The sequence below is a fragment of the Cebus imitator genome, unplaced genomic scaffold, assembly GCF_001604975.1.
Source record: "Cebus imitator isolate Cc_AM_T3 unplaced genomic scaffold, Cebus_imitator-1.0 Scaffold0, whole genome shotgun sequence".
Lineage (NCBI taxonomy): Eukaryota > Metazoa > Chordata > Mammalia > Primates > Cebidae > Cebus > Cebus imitator.
The window spans coordinates 14,540,126-14,560,480 of NW_016107315.1; the positions used below are offsets into that span (position 1 = coordinate 14,540,126).

The 20,355-nt window shown below is 39.0% G+C and overlaps 1 protein-coding gene and 1 pseudogene across 9 annotated transcripts in view; one reads left to right on the plus strand and one right to left on the minus strand.

The window, feature by feature from the left end:
* Positions 1-20,355, plus strand: part of ZBTB44 (zinc finger and BTB domain containing 44) — an 83,345-nt gene that overhangs the window by 3,519 nt on the left and 59,471 nt on the right. Inside the window, exon 1 of one of the 8 annotated variants that reach the window (XM_017521840.2) lies at positions 11,468-11,559. The exons of the other annotated variants lie outside the window; for them this stretch is intronic. The gene's annotated coding sequence lies outside the window, so the exon portion shown is untranslated. Of the gene's footprint in view, positions 1-11,467; positions 11,560-20,355 lie in introns of those variants that run through there. 8 annotated transcript variants of the gene reach the window in all.
* LOC108299955 lies at positions 11,034-20,349 on the minus strand (annotated as a pseudogene). Its single transcript, XR_001823195.1, has 2 exons — positions 18,175-20,349; positions 11,034-11,666 (listed from the first exon to the last, which is right to left on the minus strand). The product of XR_001823195.1 is annotated as an ATP-dependent RNA helicase DDX18-like (transcript).

A 20,355-nucleotide genomic window follows, 5' to 3' on the forward strand; every position in this document is an offset into this window, starting at 1 on the left:
GTTCCCAGCTGCTCAGGAGGCTGAAGCAGGTGGATCGCTTGAGCCCCGGTTGAGGCTGCAGTGAGCCATGTTCAAGCCACTGCCCTCCAGCCTGGATGACAGAGTGAGCCCCGTCTCAAAAAAAAAATTAATAAATGTATTTGCTTTCTCTCACTATATACATAAAATCATTTTAAAATTACAGTGCTGGTATTACTAATATCAATAAGCTTAATAAAGTTTAAGATTTTTTTTGCATTTATTTTCATATTTAGAATATATTGCATGAAAAATGTATAATGAGTACTGTGTTCAAAAGTCATTTAAAATACTTTTCTCTGGTTATGCTACCAATTTGATATGGTTCATAGGTTTCAGTTTTTCCTTAGGATTTTATTTTATTTTTGAATATGTAAAGTATATACGTAGCGTAGAAGTCAAAATAATGTTTTAAAAGTATACTTGGAGAAACCTCATCCAAATTAGTTTTTTAAGATGAGGTATTCTTTACTTTTACCATACTCTTTTAATATCCTATTACATGCTCATATCAAGTTCAGGAGAATTAGCAGTAGACAAAGTATGTTATATGAAGCCACATAGTACTTTTAAATTTTAAAATTAGATTCTGCTTTCTCTGGCAAAGAGAAAGAAAAGAACTAAGACTAATTTTTTAGAAGTTAGCAGAGAAGTGGATTTCATGCTTGCTTTTTTTTTTTTTTTTTTTTTTAAGTGGCAGGGGCTCACTGTGTTGCCCAGGCTGGAGCGCATTGACTTTTCACAGATGCAGTCCTACTACTGATAAGCGTGGGAGTTTTGACCTCCTGTTTCCAACCTGGGCCAGTTTACCCCACATTAGGCAACCTGGTGGTCCCTCACTCCTGGGAGGTCACCATATTCATGCTAAATTTAGTGTGGACACCTGATAGGCGTAGCATACCACAGCCCAGAACTTCTGGGCTCAAGCGATCTTCCTGCCTCAGCCTTCTGAGTAGCTGAGACTACAGGCGTGCACCACTGTACCTGGCTCTCTTTTTTTTTTTTTTCCTTTTTTTTTTCTTTTTTTCAAATAGAGATGAGTTGTCACTATGTTGTCCAGTCTGGTCTCTCAAACTCCTGAGCTCAAGTGATTCTGCTGCCTTGGCCTCCCAAAGTGCTAAGATTATAGGCATAAGCCACGGCGCCCAGCCCAAATACCGTATTTTTAAATAAAAATTCCGTAAAAGTAGAACTGCAGCTTTTACTTAAATGATGTCTTTAAAGAGGCATGTACTTGGTAGATGTTTTATGATTCTACCTACTTTTTCTACTTTTTTTTTTTTTTAAGATGTAGTCTCCCCTCTGTTGCCCAGGCTGTAGTGCAGTGGCTCGATCTTGGCTCACTGCAACCTGCCACCTGGTTTCAAGCGATTCTCCTACCTCAGCCTCCCTAGTAGCTGGGATTACAGGTGTGTACCACTACACCCAGCTAATTTTTGTATTTTTTAGTAGAGATAGGGTTTCACTATGTTGTCCAGGGTGGTCTCAAAACTCCTGACCTCAAGTGATTCACCTGTCTCAGCTTCCCAAAGTGTAATCCTGGCCTCTTGAAGTGCTGGGATTACAGATGTGAGCCACCATGCCCAGCCAACTCCATCTACAGCAAAACTGGCATAAATATGATATGTACAGATATAAAGGCATTTGGATGTGTGATCAGTGAAGATAACACATTTTGTTTGGGTTGGACAAAATTTGATAGAAATTCATAATTATGTGGTCTCAAATGAAGTTTTAAGAGGCAGCAGCAGTATTCATCTAAAGGAAGCAGAGCACAATTAGGCAGATTATCAGCCTCCTGTCAACCAAGTACTGAAAAGCGGAACCGTGCCCATAGTGTGTTTTCTTGTGTTCATCCTCACTGTCATAGGTCACAACTAGCTGCGGCTAGTGTTGCAGGTAGTAAAGGAATTTACCAAGGTAATTGTAGGTAAAGAAAGGCAGATTTATTAGAGAAAGTGTGGAAGTGGTCTGGTTGCAAGGGTGCAGTGGGCAGATCAGCAGGAGAGAAGCTGACTGCCAGGAGACAAAGGCTTGCTGGGGATTTTATAGGATGATACTTGCGCTGTGTGCTGCAGAGGGCAATGTGCAGTACTGATAAGGCCAAGGCTGCAGTGAGCTAACTTGCATTTTTCTGTCAGCCAAGAGTCTGGTGATAAGTTGAGTGCAGGAAGATTGCGAGTTATTTGTGCAGGAGGGCTGTGTTTCTTGGACCATGAAGAAAGGCAGACTTATACCTTATCTGCTTTTTCTTCTTGCTGTACCCTGCTCCCACCCGCCTGACTCCTTTTCCCTTACTCTAGGACTCCACACTCACTGCTTTCAATAGTAGAGTGAACATCTAGTTCCGTTAGGGAGTGGAGTGGAAAGATGGAGAATGGGTGCACTTGGACCCGTTCATCCTCATTCTATCTTTAATCTCAGTAAGATCACTACCCAAGGTTGTTAGAGCACATAAGGTAATGAAAAATAATACTACAAACAGTTGCATGGGTATGTGTAGCCATGTAGCAGCTAGAACCTCTTGTGTAGGCTGAATGAACTAATACAGTGATGATAATAATTGCTAACATTTGTTATGTCCTTTCTGTATTGCCAGCTGTACTAAACATTTTATATATTATCTTATTTAAATCTCACATTAACCCTTTGACATTGCTACTAGAATCTTATTTTGCGGTAAGGAAACTGATAACTAGAAGCATTAAATGACTTGCCTAGACAAGGTTTCAAACTCAAGGCTGTTTAGAGTTAGCACTTAGCTGCTTTGCTACCACAACTAAATGTAACAAGCCATAAAAATTTAATATATTTTCAGTCACCATGAATAAGGAACTACATGTATGATGCTGTACCAACCTCAAAGATTACAAGGGGGATATGTTCTGAGAAGTGCGTCGTTAGGTGACTGTGTCATTGTGAACATCATAAAGTGTAGACAAAACTTGATGATATGGCCTACTATACATCTAGGTTATATGGTATAGCCTATTGCTCCTAGGCCAGATATCTGTACAGTATGCTACTGTACTGAATGCTGTAGGCTTTTGTAACACAGCGGAAAGTATATGTATATCTAAACATATCCAAACATAGAAAAGGTGCAGTAAAAATGTGGTATATTGGGCTGGGCATGGTGGCTCATGCCTTGGGAAGCGAGATGGGTGGATCACCTAAGGTCGAGAGCTCAAGACCAGCCTGACCAGTATAGTGAAAACCCGTCTCTATTAAAAATACGAAAATTAGCCAGGCATGGTGGCGTGCGCCTGTAGTTTCAGCTACTTGGGAGGCTGAGACAGGAGAATTGCTCAAACCCAGGAGGCAGAGGTTGCAGTGAGCTGAGATCGTGCCACAGCACTCCAGCCTGGGCGACAGAGCGAGACTGTGTCTCAAAAAAAAATAATAATAATAATGTGGTATTACGAGACTGTCGTGGTATTTGTGGTCTATCATTGAGGGTCACATGCCACCCATGATTGTATATCATTTTCCTTTCTTTTCTATTAGGTGTGGGAGTTTCCGACCCCTTGCTTCAGAAACTACATTTAGATACTACTTTAAAAGGCATTTTAAAAGTAGAATATCAAAAATCAAGATGTATTGATGGACAGATAGGTATGTGATAAAACAATTATAATAGAATGTTAATGGTAGAATCTAGTTGCAGCTTTTCAGGTGTTTATAAAATTCTTTTTTATTTATTTGTGTTTGTGTGTGTTTTTTTTTTTTTTTTAAGTATCATGGTTTTTTCTTATTCTTTTTCTTTTTATCATATATTACATACATACCAAGAGTTTTTTTTTTTTTTTTTTTGCTTGTTCACTGATTTTTTTAAAATTTTTAATAGTTTGGGGGGAACAGGTGGTTTGGGTCATATGGATAAGCTCTTTAGTGGTGATTTCGGTGTATCTGTCACCTGAGCAGTGTATACTGTACCCAATGTGTAGTCTTTTTTCCCTTACTCCCTTTCACATGTCCCCTCAAGTCCCCAAAGTCTTTCATATGCTATTGCGTCCTCATAGCTTAGCGCTCACTTATAAGTGAGAACATGCAATATTTGGTTTTCTATTCCTGAGTTACTTCAGTTGGAATAATGGCCTACAACTCCATGTAAGTTGCTGCAAAGGCCATTATTTCATTCCGTTTCCGTGGTGTAAATATACCACATTTTCTTCATCTGCTCACTGATTGATGGGCATTTCGATTGGTTCCATATTTTTCTGATTCTGAATTGTGCTGCTATAAACATGTGTGTGCATTTTTTCATGTAATGACTTATTTACTTTCAGGTAGATACCCAGTAGTGGGATTGCTGGATCAAATGGTAGTTCTACTTTTAGTTTTTCAAGGAATCTCCATACTGTTTTTCATAGTGGTTGTACTAGTTTGCATTTCCACCATCAGTATAAAGTGTTCCATTTTCACCACATTGATGCCAGTATTTTTTTTTTTATTTTTAAATTATGGCCATTCTTACAGGAATAAGGTAATACCTCATTGTGGTTTTAATTTTCATTTCCCTGATAATTAATGATGTTGAACATTTTTTCACGTGTTTGTTGGCTGTTTTTAGATCATTTGAGAATTGTCTATTTGTTTTTTTATCTACTTTTTGATGATGGGATTGGTTTTTGTTTTTTTAATTTTTGGCTGATTTGTTTGGATTCCTTATGGTTTCTTGATATTAGTCCTTGTTGGATGCATAGTTTACAAAAATTTTCTCCCACTCTTGGTTGTCTGTTTATTCTGCTGATTATTTCTTTTGCTGTGTAAAAGCTTTTTAGTTTAGGTCTCATTTATTTATTTTTGTTGCATTTGCTTTTGGGTTCTTGTTCGTAAATTCTTTGCCTAAGCTAATGTCTAGAAGAGTTTTTCTGATGTCATTTTCAATAATTTTTATGGCTTCGGGCCTTAGATTTAAGTCTTTGATCCATCTTGGGTTGATTTTTGTATAAGATGAGAGATGAGGGTCCAGTTTCATCCTTCTACATGTGGCTTACCAATTATTCCAGCACCATTTGTTGACTAGGGTGTTCGTTCTCCACATTATGTTTTTGTTTGTTTTGTCAAAGACCAGTTGGCTGCAAGTATTTGGCTTTATTTTTGGGTTCTGTATTCTGTTCCATCCGTCTACATGCCTGTTTTTATACCAGCATCATACTGTATTGTTAACTATAGCCTTATAGTGTAGTTTGAAGTCAGATAATGTGATTCCTCCAGATTTGTTCTTTTTGCTTAGTCTTGCTTTGGCTCTGTGGGCTCTTTTTTGGTTCCACATGAATTTTAGAATTGTTTTTTCTAGTTCTGTGAAGAATGATGATGGTATTTTGATGTGAATTGCATTGAATCTGTAGATGACTTTTGGCAGTAAGGTCATTGTCACCATATTGAGTCTACCCATCCATGAGCATGGGATGTATTTTCATTTGTTTATGTCGTTTATGGTTTGTTTCAAGAGTGTTTTGTAGTCTTCCTTGTGGAGGCCTTTCACCTACTTAGTATATTCCTATTAGAAGTTTTTTGTTTGTTTGTTTTTGCAGCTGTTGTAAAGAGATTGCATTCTTGATTTGATTCTCAGCTAGGTCATCATTGGTGTATAGCAATGCTACTGATTAGTGTACATTGATAATTCATTTATCAGATCTAGAAGCTTTTCAAAAGAGTCTTTAGGGTTTTCTAGGTATACAATCATATCATCAGCAAACAGCAACGGTTTGACTTCCTCCTTTCCAGTTTGGTATAAAATTCTTTAAATCTTGCTGTATCTAAAAATTTTTATAATGTTACTGATTAAAACTATATCCTTAAGATTGTACTTTCAGGGATCATTTCATTACCAGAGAAGTTTCTGAATGTGTAGAGCACTGGAAAAATCAGTATTTTTTTAAAGGAAGAAAAAAATATACATATTCTTATTATAAAGCAGTATTGGCAGCTGTATAAAAACCAGTACATGCTGTATCCGTAGTCCTTGGTACCTCAGAATAATTGTTTAAAATTTATTTCCCGTTAAGCTAAAAGTTAACATTAGTTTTCCTTTCTTTATATTAGAAATAATACTTTACCCCATTTTTAAGCAATAAGCTAGAAATGTTCCAAGCTGTAGGATTTAAAATAGTCATTGTATGTGTGTCTTTAAAAAGTAAAAGGATACATTACATTTGTATTATACTTCTGGTTGAAGGCCACATTGAGTGTTAAATTAATTTTTTCACTAATATTATTAGTGCCAAAGTTGATATTGGCTGGCACATTTTTACATAACTTACCCTGGAGTAAACCACTGACTTGTATTATCATGCTATTTCACATTGATAACTCTGTCTTGCAAGAGTGAAATGGGTGGGTGAAGCTTATTAATGCTTCACTCTTAGAGAATAACATCTTTCTTCTTTCTTGTCTCCATGTTGAATATTCTTCCCTTTTAATACTTTTCTTATATAGCTTTAAAAAAAATCCTTAAAACTTAAAATTACAAATGTTTGATACCTGGCCTTTTTACAATTTTGGTATTGTTACCTCAGGATATTGCTATCCTTTTACAGGTATTAAATGGTGTTTGTTTGTTTTGAGATGGAGTTTCGCTCTTGTTGCCCAGGCTGGAGTGCAATGGCACAATCTCGGCTTACCGTAACCTCTGCCTCCCGGGTTCAAGTGATTCTCCTGCCTCAGCCTCCTCCTGAGTACCTGGGATTACAGGCATGCACCACCATGCCCGGCTAATTTTGTATTTTTAGTAGAGACAGGGTTTCTCCATGTTGGTCAGGCTGGTCTCAAACTCCCGACCTCAGGTGATCCACCCACCTCAGCCTCCCAAAGTTCTGGGATTACGGGTGTGAGCCACTGCGCCTAGCCCATTATTTTCTTAAAAATTTTACTTCTTCATCTCTTCTCTCAGGAGTCTACCTCTTCTTACTACTTGAAAGTGGAGTAAAGCCAAAGCCAGACAAGAACTCTCGCTACTTCTCAACACCCCACCAATAAACTTAATTATAGCTGTACTCTTTCTTTTCTCTCCCCAGTCCTTGGGCCTCCTCCTTTTTAAGGCTAATCCTTTCACTTATCCTCTGAATACCATTTCCTTCTACCTATCTAGGGAAGGTAGAAGGATAGGATTTTGCCATCTGTTGTCACCTGTTTCCTCTATCTTTAACTCTTCCCTCTATTCTGTGTCTTTTCCAACAAAAATCAAAACATTCTCTTTATATTTTACTTTAATTTTTAAAAATCTGAGAGAAAAACGAGGGAAAAAAACATTTTCTAGCTTGTCCATTCTGTAAAAAATCAGTATCTTCTCTTGACCCCTTATTTCTGTCTAGCTAACCCCCTTGCTATATTTTTAGAACCAAACTATGATGAATTGTCTGTACTCACAGTTTTCACTTCCTCATTTCTGTATATTCTTTCTTTGTCTATGGCAATCTTGCTTCTAACTCTTCTACTTTTCTTTCCCTTATGTGCTGTTATAAAGTCATCAGTGACTCCTTTGTGGCTAAATCAAATAGACTTTGGTTTTTATCTTATTTAACCAGTCAGCAGCATTTGACACTGTCGATCACCACTCCTTGAAATACCTTCTACCCTTGGTTTCTGAAATAACTCTTACCATGCTGCTTATTCTCTATATCTCTTTCACAGGTTTCCCTTCTGCTGCTCCACCTGCACTTTTTTCCCTTCTTCTTTTTTTTCTTCTTAATAGGTCTAGCTAAAGGTTTGTCAATTTTGCTTATTTTTTCAAAGAACCAAGTTTTGGCTTTAATTTTTTCTATGGCTTGTCTGTTTTCTTTGATTTATGTCTGTGTTTTGCCTATTTATTTTGTGTTTGCTTTGTTCTTTTTCTAGTTAAGGTAGACACATAGGCCACTGTTTTTTTTTTTAAATTGTGATGAAATACACATAACATAAAATTTGCCATCATGACCATTTTTAAGTGTACAGTTCAGTGGCATCAAGTCTCATTCACATTGTTAACCGTCACCACTACCCGTCTTTGAGAACTCTTCGTCTTTTAGAAGTGTAACTCTGTACTCATTAAATACTAACTCCCCATTCCTCTCTCCCTACATCCCCAGGCAACCACTCTTCTACTTTTCTGTCTCTGAGTGTTCTCTAAATACATTATGTAATTGGAATCATATGATATTTGTTCCTAAATGATTGGTTTATTTCACTTGCATAATGCCTTCAAGGTACATTCGTGTTGTGGCATATATCTGAATTTCCTTCCTTTCTAAGGCTGAATAATATCCCACTGTGTATTTGTGCCACATTTTATTAATTCATTCATGTCTTGTGGACATTTGGGTTGCTTCTACCTTTTGGCTGTTGTGAATAATGCTACTTTGAACATGAATGTACAAATACTGGTGTGTCCTTGCTTTCACAGTTCTTTTGGGTGTATACCCAGAAGTGGAATTGCTGGATCATATGGTAATTTCTTTTTTTTATTTTTTGAGGAACCGCTATACTGTTTTCTACAGTGGCTCCACCATTTTACATTCCCCCCACCTTATGCTGTGCATAAGGGTTTCAGTTTTTCCACATCTTTGCCAAGACTTGTTATTTTGTTTTTTTTTTTTTTACTACTATAGACATTCGAATGGGTATGAGGTGGTAGGTCATTGATATTTAGAGACCATCATTTCTGACATATCCTTTAAAGCTACAGATTTTCCTCTAAGTGCTGCTTTAGCTGCATCCCACAAATTTTGATAATGTGATATTTTCAATATCAGTTAAAAGTATATTCCAGTTTTCTTTGTTGATTACTTTTTTGACCAGCCCATGGATTATTATTTAGAAGTGCGTTGTGGCTGGGCACAGTGGCTCACGCCTATAATCAGCACTTTGAGAGGCCAAGGCGGGCAGATCACATGAGGTCAGGAGTTCCAGACTAGCCTGGCCAACATGGTGAAACCTGTCTCTGCTAAAAATACAAAAATTAGCTGGCCGTGGTTGCAGGTGCTTGTAATCCCAGCTACACGGGAGACAGAGACAGGAGAATTGCTTGAACCCAGGAGGCAGATGTTGCAGTGGGTTGAGATCGTACCATTGCACTCCAGTCTGGGGGACAGGAACAAGACTTCGTCTAAAAAAAAAAAAAAAAAAAGTACATTAATTTCCAGATAGGGTTTTCTTGATGTTTTATTAATATCTTAATTATAATTTCTTTTTTCGGTGAGAGAACATACTTTGTGCATTCATTCCTTTTAAATTTATTAAGATTTGTCTTATGGCCCCGCATGTGATCTTTCTTGGTGAACATACCGCTTTGCACTTGAAAAGAATGTGTCTTCTGCACTATAAATGTCAGTTTGGTTAAGGTAATTGCCTTTTATGTCTTTTTTTTTTTCTTTTTTGAGACAGGGTCTCACTCTATTGCCCAGGCTGGAGTGCAGTGGCTTGGTCTCAGCTCACTGTAACTCATGCCTCTCAGGCTCAAGAGATCATCTCGCTTTAGCCTCCCAAGTAGCTGGCACCTCAGGTGCATACCACATGTCTGGCTAATTTTTGTATTTTCTGTAGAGATGAATTTCACCATGTTTCCCAAGCTGCAGATATTTTATATCTTTACTCGTGGTTTTTGGTGTTTTTGTGTGTGGTGGGGGCTCACACCTGTAATCCCAGCATTTTGGGAGGCTGAGGCGGGCAGATAACCTGAGGTCAGGAGCTCAAGACCAGCCTGGCCAACATGGTGAAACTCCGTCTCTACTAAAAATACAAAAAGTAGCCGGGCGTGGTGGTGTGCACCTGTAGTCCCAGCTACTCGGGAGGCTGAGGCAGGAGAATTACTTGAACCCAGAAGGTGGAGATTGCAGTGAGCCAAGGTCATACCACTGCACTCCCAGCTGGGCAACAGAGTGAGACTCACTCTAAAAAAAACACACACACAAAACCCACAAAGAAAACAACTTCAACTTTTGGCCATGTGCCGTGGCTCACACCTGTAATCTCAGCACTTTGGGAGGCCAAGGTGGGTGGATCCATTGAGCCCAGGAGTTTGAGACTAGCATGGGCAACATAATGAAACCCTGTTTCTACAAAAAAAAATACAAAAATTAGCTGGGTGTGGTGGTGCATGCCTGTAGTCCCAGCTCTTCAGGAGGCTAAGGTGGGAGGAGGATTCCTTGAGCCTGGGAGGTCGAGGCTGTGTGTGCAGTGATTGTGCCTCTGAACTCCCACCTAGGCAACCCTGTCTCAAAAAAAAAATCTTCAATTATTACCGTGGAATTATCTTTTCCTTTAATTTTGTCAGTGTTTCATTTTGAAGCATATACATTTTTTTATTATTCACCTCTGTCTTTGATAATACTTTGTCTTGAATATTTTATCTGGTATTAAAATAAGCCAATTCCAGCTTTCTTATACTTAACTATTTGCATGATATATGTTCTTTCATATCTATCTGTGTTTTTATTTGAAGTGGGTTTCTCATAAAAAAAACATACATTTGAGCATGCTTTTATCTCTTCTGACAATCTGCCTGTTAGTTGAAACATTTAGTTTATTAAAATGTAATATAGTTAAATTTTACATTACTTTGAAAAGCAACATGTGTTAATTTGCTAGAGTGCCATAACAAAGTATGACAAGGTAGGTGGCTGTTAATAGACACTTTTTGTCTCATAGTTCTGGAGGCTAGAAGTTCAAAATCAGGTGTAGGTGGGGTTGGTTCCTTCTGAAGACCATGAGGGAAGGATCTTGTTCCACATCTCTCTTTTTGCTTCTGGCAGTGCCTTGGCTTGTGGCAGCACAACTCCAGTCTTCATGGGGCATCCTCCCTGTGTGCATGTCCCCTTTATATGATGATACCTTAATGATCTCACTTGAACTTGATTACCTCTATAAAAACTCCATTTCCAACTTAGGTCCCATTCTGAGGCACTGGGGGTTAGAACCTCAACGTGTCTTTTCAGGGAACCCAATTCAACCCATACCAAGACATATATAAAGTTAACTGCTTGTGCAGAGGTAAGTTGGAGAAAGCCACTGCATTTGTGTACATATTTTTTTTAAGGTACAAAAAGAATTATATTAAAACAGTAACATACATTTGTGTGTATGGGGGAGGACTATTTAAAATTAAAATATTGCATAATCACAAGAAAGACCAGATATTCCTTGCTCTGCCCTTGGGCAACCAAGACAATTAAAGCCTGTTTTATATTCCAGAAATAAACAAGAGAGCTGATAGAAGTAACAATGCTCAGTGCTTGCAACCCAAGTCAATTTATACTCTTGTTAGATAAGTTTAAATTCTAAAGGCTGCAAAAATCCTGTTAAATCAAGGGGGAAAAAATTCATTTTAGGACAAAGTTATTCAAGATTAAAGGCATGTCTTCAGTGAGAGAACTGCCTGCTATGGGATGATTTCTTCCTAATGTATTTAAAGATTTTGGACTTCTCAACTTTTTTGGTTTTTTTGGTAGCTAAATCTACCACTGCCTCCCCGCTTTTTTTGCTTGCCTTCATTGCTGTTGATGTTCAGATCAGCAAAATGAGGCACCTTGAAACCAAATGACAGAGCAACTTGAGGCAAATGTAAGTTACTAACAGTAAATATCCATTTCCGAGAATTGAAACCATAGGCTCATGTGTACGACTTATATGCTTCCTGGGCTGATTTACGAAGAAAGTAGTTTTTTTGTTTTTGTTTTTGTTTTTTCTGATTATTTTTATATAATTTAGTATTTAGCAGAACAAGGACTAACATACAATTAAGTATTGACTTTATAACATATTAACCATATATCCTTGGGTAGCTATATTCGTTTTTTTCACCTTTAAAATGGAGAGAATCTTATCTATTATTACACAGGATTAAGAATGAAAAGAGATAGTTTGGGAAAACACTATCATGGCAGGCCTTCCCCAGACACTCAAGAAATGTTTGAAACGCACACAAATACACACATGTAAGCATGTACATATGCACTTCTAGCTTGATCTTGAAAGTCTCCTATATATATGTTTGTGTATATATGTATGTATACACGCATACACACTATATATACATACTATCTATGAATAGTCACAAAATTTGAAGAAAACAGTGAAAATTTTCCATCATCCTGTTAATAGCAACAAAAAGGAGAGGAATTATACTGATGTTCAGAATTGCATATTCTTTTCTTTTTTTTTTTTTTTAAATTGTACTTTAAGTTCTGGAGTACAGGTGCAGATCTTGCAGGATTGTTGCATAGGTATGCACATGCCATGGTAGTTTGCTGTCTCCATCCCCCCATCACCTACCTCAGGCATTTCTCTCAATGTTATCCCTCCCCAACCATCCCACCCCCTGCTGTCCCTCCCCTAGCCCCCCACCCCTCATCAGACCCCAGTGTGTGACTTTCCCCTCCCTGTGCCCATGTGTTCTCATTGTTCAATACCCACCTGAGAGTGAGAATATGCAGTGTTTGGTTTTCTGTTCTTGTGTCAAATTTGCTGAGAATGATGGTTTCCAGATTCATCCATGTCCCTACAAAGGACTGAGCTTATCCTTTTTTATCGCTGCATAGTATTCCATGGTGTATATTTTCTTTGTCCAGTCTATCATTGATGGGGATTTGGGTTGGTTCCAGGTCTTTGCTATTGTAAACAGTGTTACAGTGAACATAAGTGTGTATGTGTCTTTGTAATAGAACGATTTATAATCCTTTGGGTATATAGTCAGTAATGGGATTGCTGGGTCTAATGGAATTTCTATTTCTAGATCCTTGAGGAATTGCTGCACTGTCTTCCACAATGGTTGAACTAATTTGAACTCCCAGCAACAGTGTAAAAGCATTGCTATTTCTCCACATCCTCTCCAGCATCTGTTATCTCCAGATTTTTTAATGATCGCCATTCTAACTAGCATGAGAGGGTATCTCAGTGTGGTTTTGATTTGTATTTCTCTAATGACCAGTGATGGTGAGCATTTTTTCATATGTTTGTTGGCCTCATAAATGTCTTCTTTTGAAAAGTGCCTGTTCATATCCTTCACCCACTTTTGGATGGGTTTGTTTGTTTTTTTCTTGTAAATCTGTTTTAGTTCTTTGTAGATTCTGGATATTAGCCCTTTGTCAGATGGGTAGATCACAAAAATTTTTTCCCATTCTGCTGGTTGCGGGTTCACTCTGATGATTGTTTCTTTTGCTGTGCAGAAACTTTTAAGTTTAATTAGATCCCATTTATCTATTTTGGCTTTTGTTGCCATTGCATTTGGTGTTGTAGTCATGAAGTCCTTGCCTATGCCTATGTCCTGAATGGTTTTGCCTAGGTTTTCCTCTAGGGTTTTTATAATGTTAGGTCTTATGTTTAAATCTTTAATCCATCTGGAGTTAATTTTAGCGTAAGGTGCAAGGAAAGGGTCCAGTTTCAGCTTCCTGCACATGGCAAGCCAGTTTTCCCAATACCATTTATTAAACAGGGAATTCTTTCCCCATTGCTTGTTTTTCTCAGGTTTGTCAAAGATCAGATGATTGTAGATGTGTAGCGTTACTTCTGAGGCCTTTGTTCTGTTCCATTGGTCTGTGTCTCTTTTGGTACCAGTTACCATGCTATTTTGATTACTGTGGCCTTGTATAGTTTGAAGTCAGATAGCATGATGCCTCCAGCTTTGTTCTTTTTGCTTAGGGTTGTCTTAGCTATGCGGGCTCTCTTTTGGTTCCATATGAAGTTTAAAGTGTTTTTTTCCAGTTCTGTGATGAAGGTCAATGGTAACTTGATGGGGATAGTGTTGAATCTATAAATTACTTTGGGCAGTATGGCCATTTTCACAATATTGATTCTTCCTAACCATGAGCATGGAATGTTTTTCCATCTGTTTGTGGCCTCTCTTATTTCCTTGAGCAGTGGGTTGTAGTTCTCCTTGAAGAGACCCTTCACATCCTTTGTTAGTTGTATTTCTAAGTATTTTATTTTATTCTCTTTATAGCTGTTGTGAATGGGTGTTTGCTCATGATTTGGTGCTCTGTCTGTTGTTACTACTATATAGGAATGCTTGTGATTTCTGCACATTGATTTTGTATCCTGAGACTTTGCTCAAGTTGATTATCAGCTTAAGGAGATTTTGGGCTGAGACGATGAGGTCTTCTAAATATACAATCATGTCATCTGCAAATAGAGACAGTTGGACTTCCTCATTTCCTAATTGACTATCCTTTATTTCTTTTTCTTGCCTGATTGCTCTGACTAGAACTTCCAATACTATATTGAATAGGAATGGTGAGAGGGCATCCTTGTCTAGTGCCAGTTTTCAAAGGGAATGCTTCCAGTTTTTGCCCATTCAGTATGATATTGGCTATTTGCTTGTCGTAAATAGCTTTAATTATTTTGAAATACATTCTGTCAATACAGTTTTTAGCATAAAGGGCTGTTAAATTTTGTCGAAGGCCTTCTCTGCATTTATTGAGATGATTATGTGGTTTTTGTCTTTGGTTCTGTTTATGTGATGGATTAGGTTTCTAGATTTGTGTATGTCCAGCCTTCCATCCCCAGGATGAAGCCTACTTGATTGTGATGGATAAGCTTTTTGATATGCTGTTGCATTTGGTTTGCCAGTATTTTATTGAATATTTTTGCATCGATGTCCATCATGGATTATGGCCTGTAGTTTTCTTTTTTAGTTGTGTCTCTGCCAGGTTTTGGTATCAGGATGATATTGGTCTCATAAAATGAGTTAGGAAGGATTCCCTCTTTTTGTATTGCTTGGAATCGTTTCAGAAGCAATGGTACCAGCTCCTCTTTATACATCTGATAGAATTCGGTTGTAAACCTGTCCGGACCTGGACTTTTTTTGGTGGGTAGGCTGTTAATTGCTGCCTCAACTTCAGACCTTGTTATTAGTCTATTCAGGGATTCAACTTATTCCTGGTTTAGTCTTGGGACGGCGTAAGTGTCCAGGAGTTTATCCATTTCTTCCAGGTTTGCTGGTTTATGTGCATAGAGTTGTTTGTAGTAATTTCTGATAGTTTGTATTTCTGTGGAATCAGTGGTGATATCCCCTTTATCATTTTTTATTGCATCTGTTAGATTCTTTTTTCTTTTTTATTAGTCTGGTTAGTGGTCTATTTTGTTGATCTTTTAAAAAAAAGCTCCTGGATTTACTGATTTTTTTTTTTTTTTGAAGGGTCTTTTCTGTCTCTATCTCCTTCAGTTCTGCTCTGATCTTAGCTATTTCTTGTCTTCTGCTAGGTTTTGAGTTTTTTTGATCTTGCTCTTCTAGCTCTTTCAATTTTGATGATAGGGTGTCGATTTTAGATCTTCCTTCACTTCTCATGTGGGCATTTATTGCTATAAATTTCCCTCTAGACACTGCTTCAAATGTGTCCCAGAGATTCTGGTACATTGTGTCTTTGTTCTCGTTGGTTTCAAAGAACAACTTTATTTCTGCCTTCATTTCATTGTTTATCCAGTTGATATCCAGGAGCCAGTTGTTCAGTTTTCATGAAGTTGCGTGGTTCTGAGTTAGTTTCTTAATCCTGAGTTCTAATTTGATTGCACTGTGGTTTGAGAAACTGTTTGTTATGATTTCCGTTCTTTTGCATTTGCTGAGAAGTGATTTACTTCCAATTATGTGGTCAATTTTAGAGTAAGTGCGATGTGGTGCTGAGATAAATCCATATTCTGTGGATTTGGGGTGGAGAGTTCTGTAGATGTCTATTTGATCTGTTTGGCCCAGATATGAGTTCAAGTCCTGGATATCCTTGTTGATTTTCTGTCTCACTGATCTAATATGGACAGTAGAGTGTTAAAGTCTCCCACTATTATTGTGTGGGAGTCTAAGTGTCTTTGTAGGTCATTAAGAACTTGCTTTATGTATCTGGGTGCTCCTATGTTGGATACATATATATTTAGGATAGTTAGCCCTTCTTGTTGCATTGATCGTTTTACCATTATGTAATGCCCTTCTTTGTCTCTTTTGATATTGTTGGGTTTAAACTCTGTTTTATCAGAGACTGGGATTTGCAACCCCTGCTTTTTTTTTGCTCCCCATTTGCTTGGTAAATCGTTTTCTGTCCCTTTATTTTGAGTCTGTGTGTGTCTTTGCATGTGAGGTGGGTCTCCTGAATATAGCACACCAGTGGGTCTTGACTTTTTATCCAATTTGCCAGTCTGTGTCATTTGAATGGGGCATTTAGGCCATTTACATTTAACGTTAATATTGTTATGTGTGAGTTTGATCCTGCCATTTTGTTACTGGCTGGTTGTTTTGCCCGTTAGTTGATGCAGTTTCTTCATTGCATCATTGGTCTTTACCATTTGGTACATTTTTGCATTGACTGGTACTGGTTGTTCCTTTCCATGTTTAGTGCTTCCCTCAGAAAGTCTTGTAAGGCAGGGCTGGTGGTGACAAAATCTCTCAGCAATTGCCTGCCTGTAAAGGATTTTATTTCTCCTTCACTTACGAAGCTTAGTTTGGCTGGTTATTAAATTCTGGGTTGAAAGTTCTTTAATGAGGTTGAATATTGGCCCCCACTCTCTTCTGGCTTGTAGGGTTTCTGCTGAGAGATCTGCTGTGAGTCTGATGCGCTTCCCTTTGTGGGTGACCCAACCTTTCTCTCTGGCTGCTCTTAGCATTTTTTCCTTCACTTCAACCGTGGTGAATCTGATGATTATGTGCCTTGGGGCTGCTCTTCTTGAGGAGTATCTTTGTGGTGTTCTCTGTATTTCCTGGATTTGAATGTTGGCCAGCCCTGCTAGGTTAGAGAAGTTCTCCTGGATAATATCCTGAAGAGTGTTTTCCAGCTTGGATTCATTCTCCCCGTCACATTCAGGCATACCAGTCAAGCGTAGGTTAGGTCTTTTCACATAATCCCATATTTCTTGGAGGCTTAGTTCATTTCTTTTCACTCTCTTTTCTCTAATCTTACCTTCTCTTTTTATTTCATTGAGTTGATCTTCAGTCTCTGCTGTCCTTTATTCTGCCTGATCAGTTTGGCTATTGAAACTTGTGTATGCATTGCAGAGTTCTCATGCTGTGTTTTTTAGCTCCATCAAATCGTTTATGTTCTTCTCTAAGCTGGGAGGAGGAGAGGTGTTCTAGTCTTTAATGGTTTCATCCTTTTTGTGCTGGTTTCTTCCTGTTTTCGTGGATTTACCTACCTTTGATCTTTGAAGTTGGTGATTTCGGATGGGGTCTCTGAGTGGACGTCCTTTCTGTTGATGTTGAAGCTATTTTTTTTTTGTTTGTTTTTTAGTTTCCCTTCTAACAGTCAGGTTATTCTGCTGTAGGGCTGCTGGAGGTCCACTCCAGACCATGCTTGCCTGGGAGTCACCTGTGGGGTTTGCAGAACAGCAAAGATTGCTGCCTGGTCTTTCCTCTGGTAGCTTCAATCCCATAAGGGTACCCGACAGGTGTCAGCCAGAGCTCTCCTGTATGAGGCATCTTTTTGGCTATACAAGGGTCAGGGAGCCATTTGAGGAGACAGTCTGTCCCTTGTCTGCCTACAGAGGCACTGCTGAGCTGTCACTGAATCAGTCCAGCTGCTGTGTAAGCTTCCTCTGGCTTTCGCTTATACAGGCAGGTTTAGAACCGCCTCAGCAATGGTGGACACCCTTCCCTCCATCAAGCTCAATAGTCCCGGGTCAGGCTCAAACTGATGTGCTGGCTGCAAAACTCTCAAACAAGAGGGCTTCAGTTTGCTGCTTTTTGTGGGGTTGGTGGGACCCACCCAGCCATATCACTTGTCTCCCTACTTTCAGCTCCCCCTTTTTCTGGGGAGCAGGCAGCTCTGTCCCTTAGGCACTCTCGGTGCTAGTTAAAACGTCCACCCAGATCTGTGCTGACAACCCCTGGCGCTGGCCAGAGCTGCCGCTCAGATCTGTGCTGTTAACTCATGGCGCTTTTCAGCCCAGCAGGGATCTCCCGGTCTGTGGGTTGTACAGGCCACGGGAGAAGCGTGGTATCTGAACCACAGTGCAGGGGGCAGTGGGGAGTCACCCACCGATCTTCTGGTCAGTTGCACTTCCTGGGTGAGGCAGCACCCTACCCTGCCTTGGTTTGCCCTCCTTGGGCTACACCCACTGTCCATCCAGTCCCATTGAAATGAACCTGGTACCTTGGTTGGAAATGCAGGGATCATTCATGTTCTGCAGCTCTCTTGCTGGGAACTGTTCTCCGGAGCTGTTCCTATTCGGCTGTCTTGGTGGAATCGAAAGTAGTTCTTTTTAATCAGTTTCTCAAGCTTAGACTGAATGTCAGAAATTTTAGACCAAGAAAAGTTCAATTCACTTAATGGAACCTTGGATTGTTTCAAGTAGCAAAGAAAACCCAATTCTTCTGGGCGCAAAACGAGCAAGGCATGCCCTCTCCCATTTAGGCCTCTAGCTGTTCTACCCACATGATGAATACATTCCTTAGAGTCATCTGGAGGGTCATACTGAACATCCAGTCACCTTCAGGAATGTCCAGTCCTTGCCGCCACATCTGTATACAGTAGTGTTCCCAAATCTGCGTTGCAGAACTAGAAGAATGTGGCTGTAGGCTTATTTTGCTTTCGCTTTCCATGAATGGCCAAGATGGGCAAATCAGTGTAGTTCAGCAACTCATAGTGGTATTTCACGGACATACAAGATGAAAAGAAGACCATAAGCTTCTTTTGGTTCTTCTTAAGGAATGTAAAGAGCAGAAGGAATCTCTTTTCAGAAGGACAAAACAACATATCCTTGCTCAAGACCTTCCACTGTTGCATTAGCTTTATCATCATCGACAGCAATATACAATAGCTCCTTTTTCAGAGAAATCCTCACCAAGTCTTCAACATTTTGAGTTTGGGTGGCAGAAAAGAGCGTAGTCTGTCCACATGTTGGCAAAAGTTTAATAATTTGCTTTAATTCTTCTTCAAATCCAACATCCAAGATATGATCAGCTTCATTAATAGCCAGACACTGCGGGGTTTTATACATAAACCCTGGGGTATTCTACATATAGTACAGCCAGCGGCCTGGTGGGGCCACAATGATGTTGATCCCATTAGCAAATTTCTGTGCTTCAGCAGATCTGTTACTACCACCTATTATCAACGCATAGGTATGCACGTGGTGAGTCAGAACACCAAAAGTTTGCCTGGCTAATTCTCTAGTAGATAAGGACTCCCATTCCATTCCTGGGCATGAACTTTAACTTAGCAATGAGTTCAGCTGCAGGGATGTGAAAAGCCAGGGTTTTACCACTGCCTGTTTTTGTAGCTGCTAGAAGATGCCTGACTTCCAGAAGTGGTCTGATACTTTTATGCTGAATTTCAGTCATGTTTGTAAAACCTATTTCTTTTATTGCCTCCAGAGTATTTTCATTGACAAGATTACATAGAGAAGCAAATGAAGTATCCTGAAAAGCTCCTGTCAGTCTCAGGGACAGGCTGGGCACTTCACTGCCATCATTATCTGGCTCCTCTGAATTATTTTCTACTTCTTTAGGAGTTTCAGCACTTTCTTCAGATTCGCCTTTGTTTTCAATTTTTTGCTTTTTTTGTATCAAGCCCAGCATCATTCATCATTTTTCTCTTTTTCTTCTTTTTCTTTTTTGATTCTGAATTGGGAGACCTCATTGCTACTTCTCCATTGGTTAATATAGTGGATTTCTGGGGAGATTTTTTAACTTTCGTATTTTCCACTGCTGCTTGAGACACATCTTTATTTTGAGCTTTTGATAAGCCCACATTCATAGAATGTTTTGATTTTTTTAAACTTTCCACCTCTCATTGTTTCTTCAGACACATTTCCATTTTGAGTTTCTGATAGGGTCAGATTTGAGGCTCCCTGCAACTTTAGAATCTCAATTGTTGCCGCAGTTTGAGATTCTGCTTCTCAATCTTCTTGTGCAGGAGTTTCATCAGCAGGTAAAACATACTGTCCAAAAAGTGCCTAGACTGCAGTGCCCCGCATAGTACGGCTACTCAGTTTTCGGGGCTGACATTGCTTCCACTTGTGTACATCTTTTAAAGCATATATGTAGTTGAACTCTCAAGTACTTGGTGTAGACACTTAAAAACTCTTTAGGAAAAATAAGAGCCCTTTAAATGCTAGTTGACCAAAACTGACTTGGATTTTACTTGCACATGTAAGGAGCCAAATGGATGAATAAGAGAGATAGGCCCTCTAATCAATCTTTCTTTCTAGTAATATGATATGAATAGCAGATATCCCTTAAGTACTATGATTAACCCATTTATGCCTACTGTTCCATTATTGGAACGCTAAGTATGTGGGAATTATTTCTGTCCTACTGCTCAGGTCATCACTAAGGTCTGATTGCAGAAATTCAAAAAAATGCAGCCTCTGGCTTAAAGGCATAAATGGGTTAAATTCTTACAAATGGCAGTATCGTGGAGCAGGGAGAAATAACTGGGAATT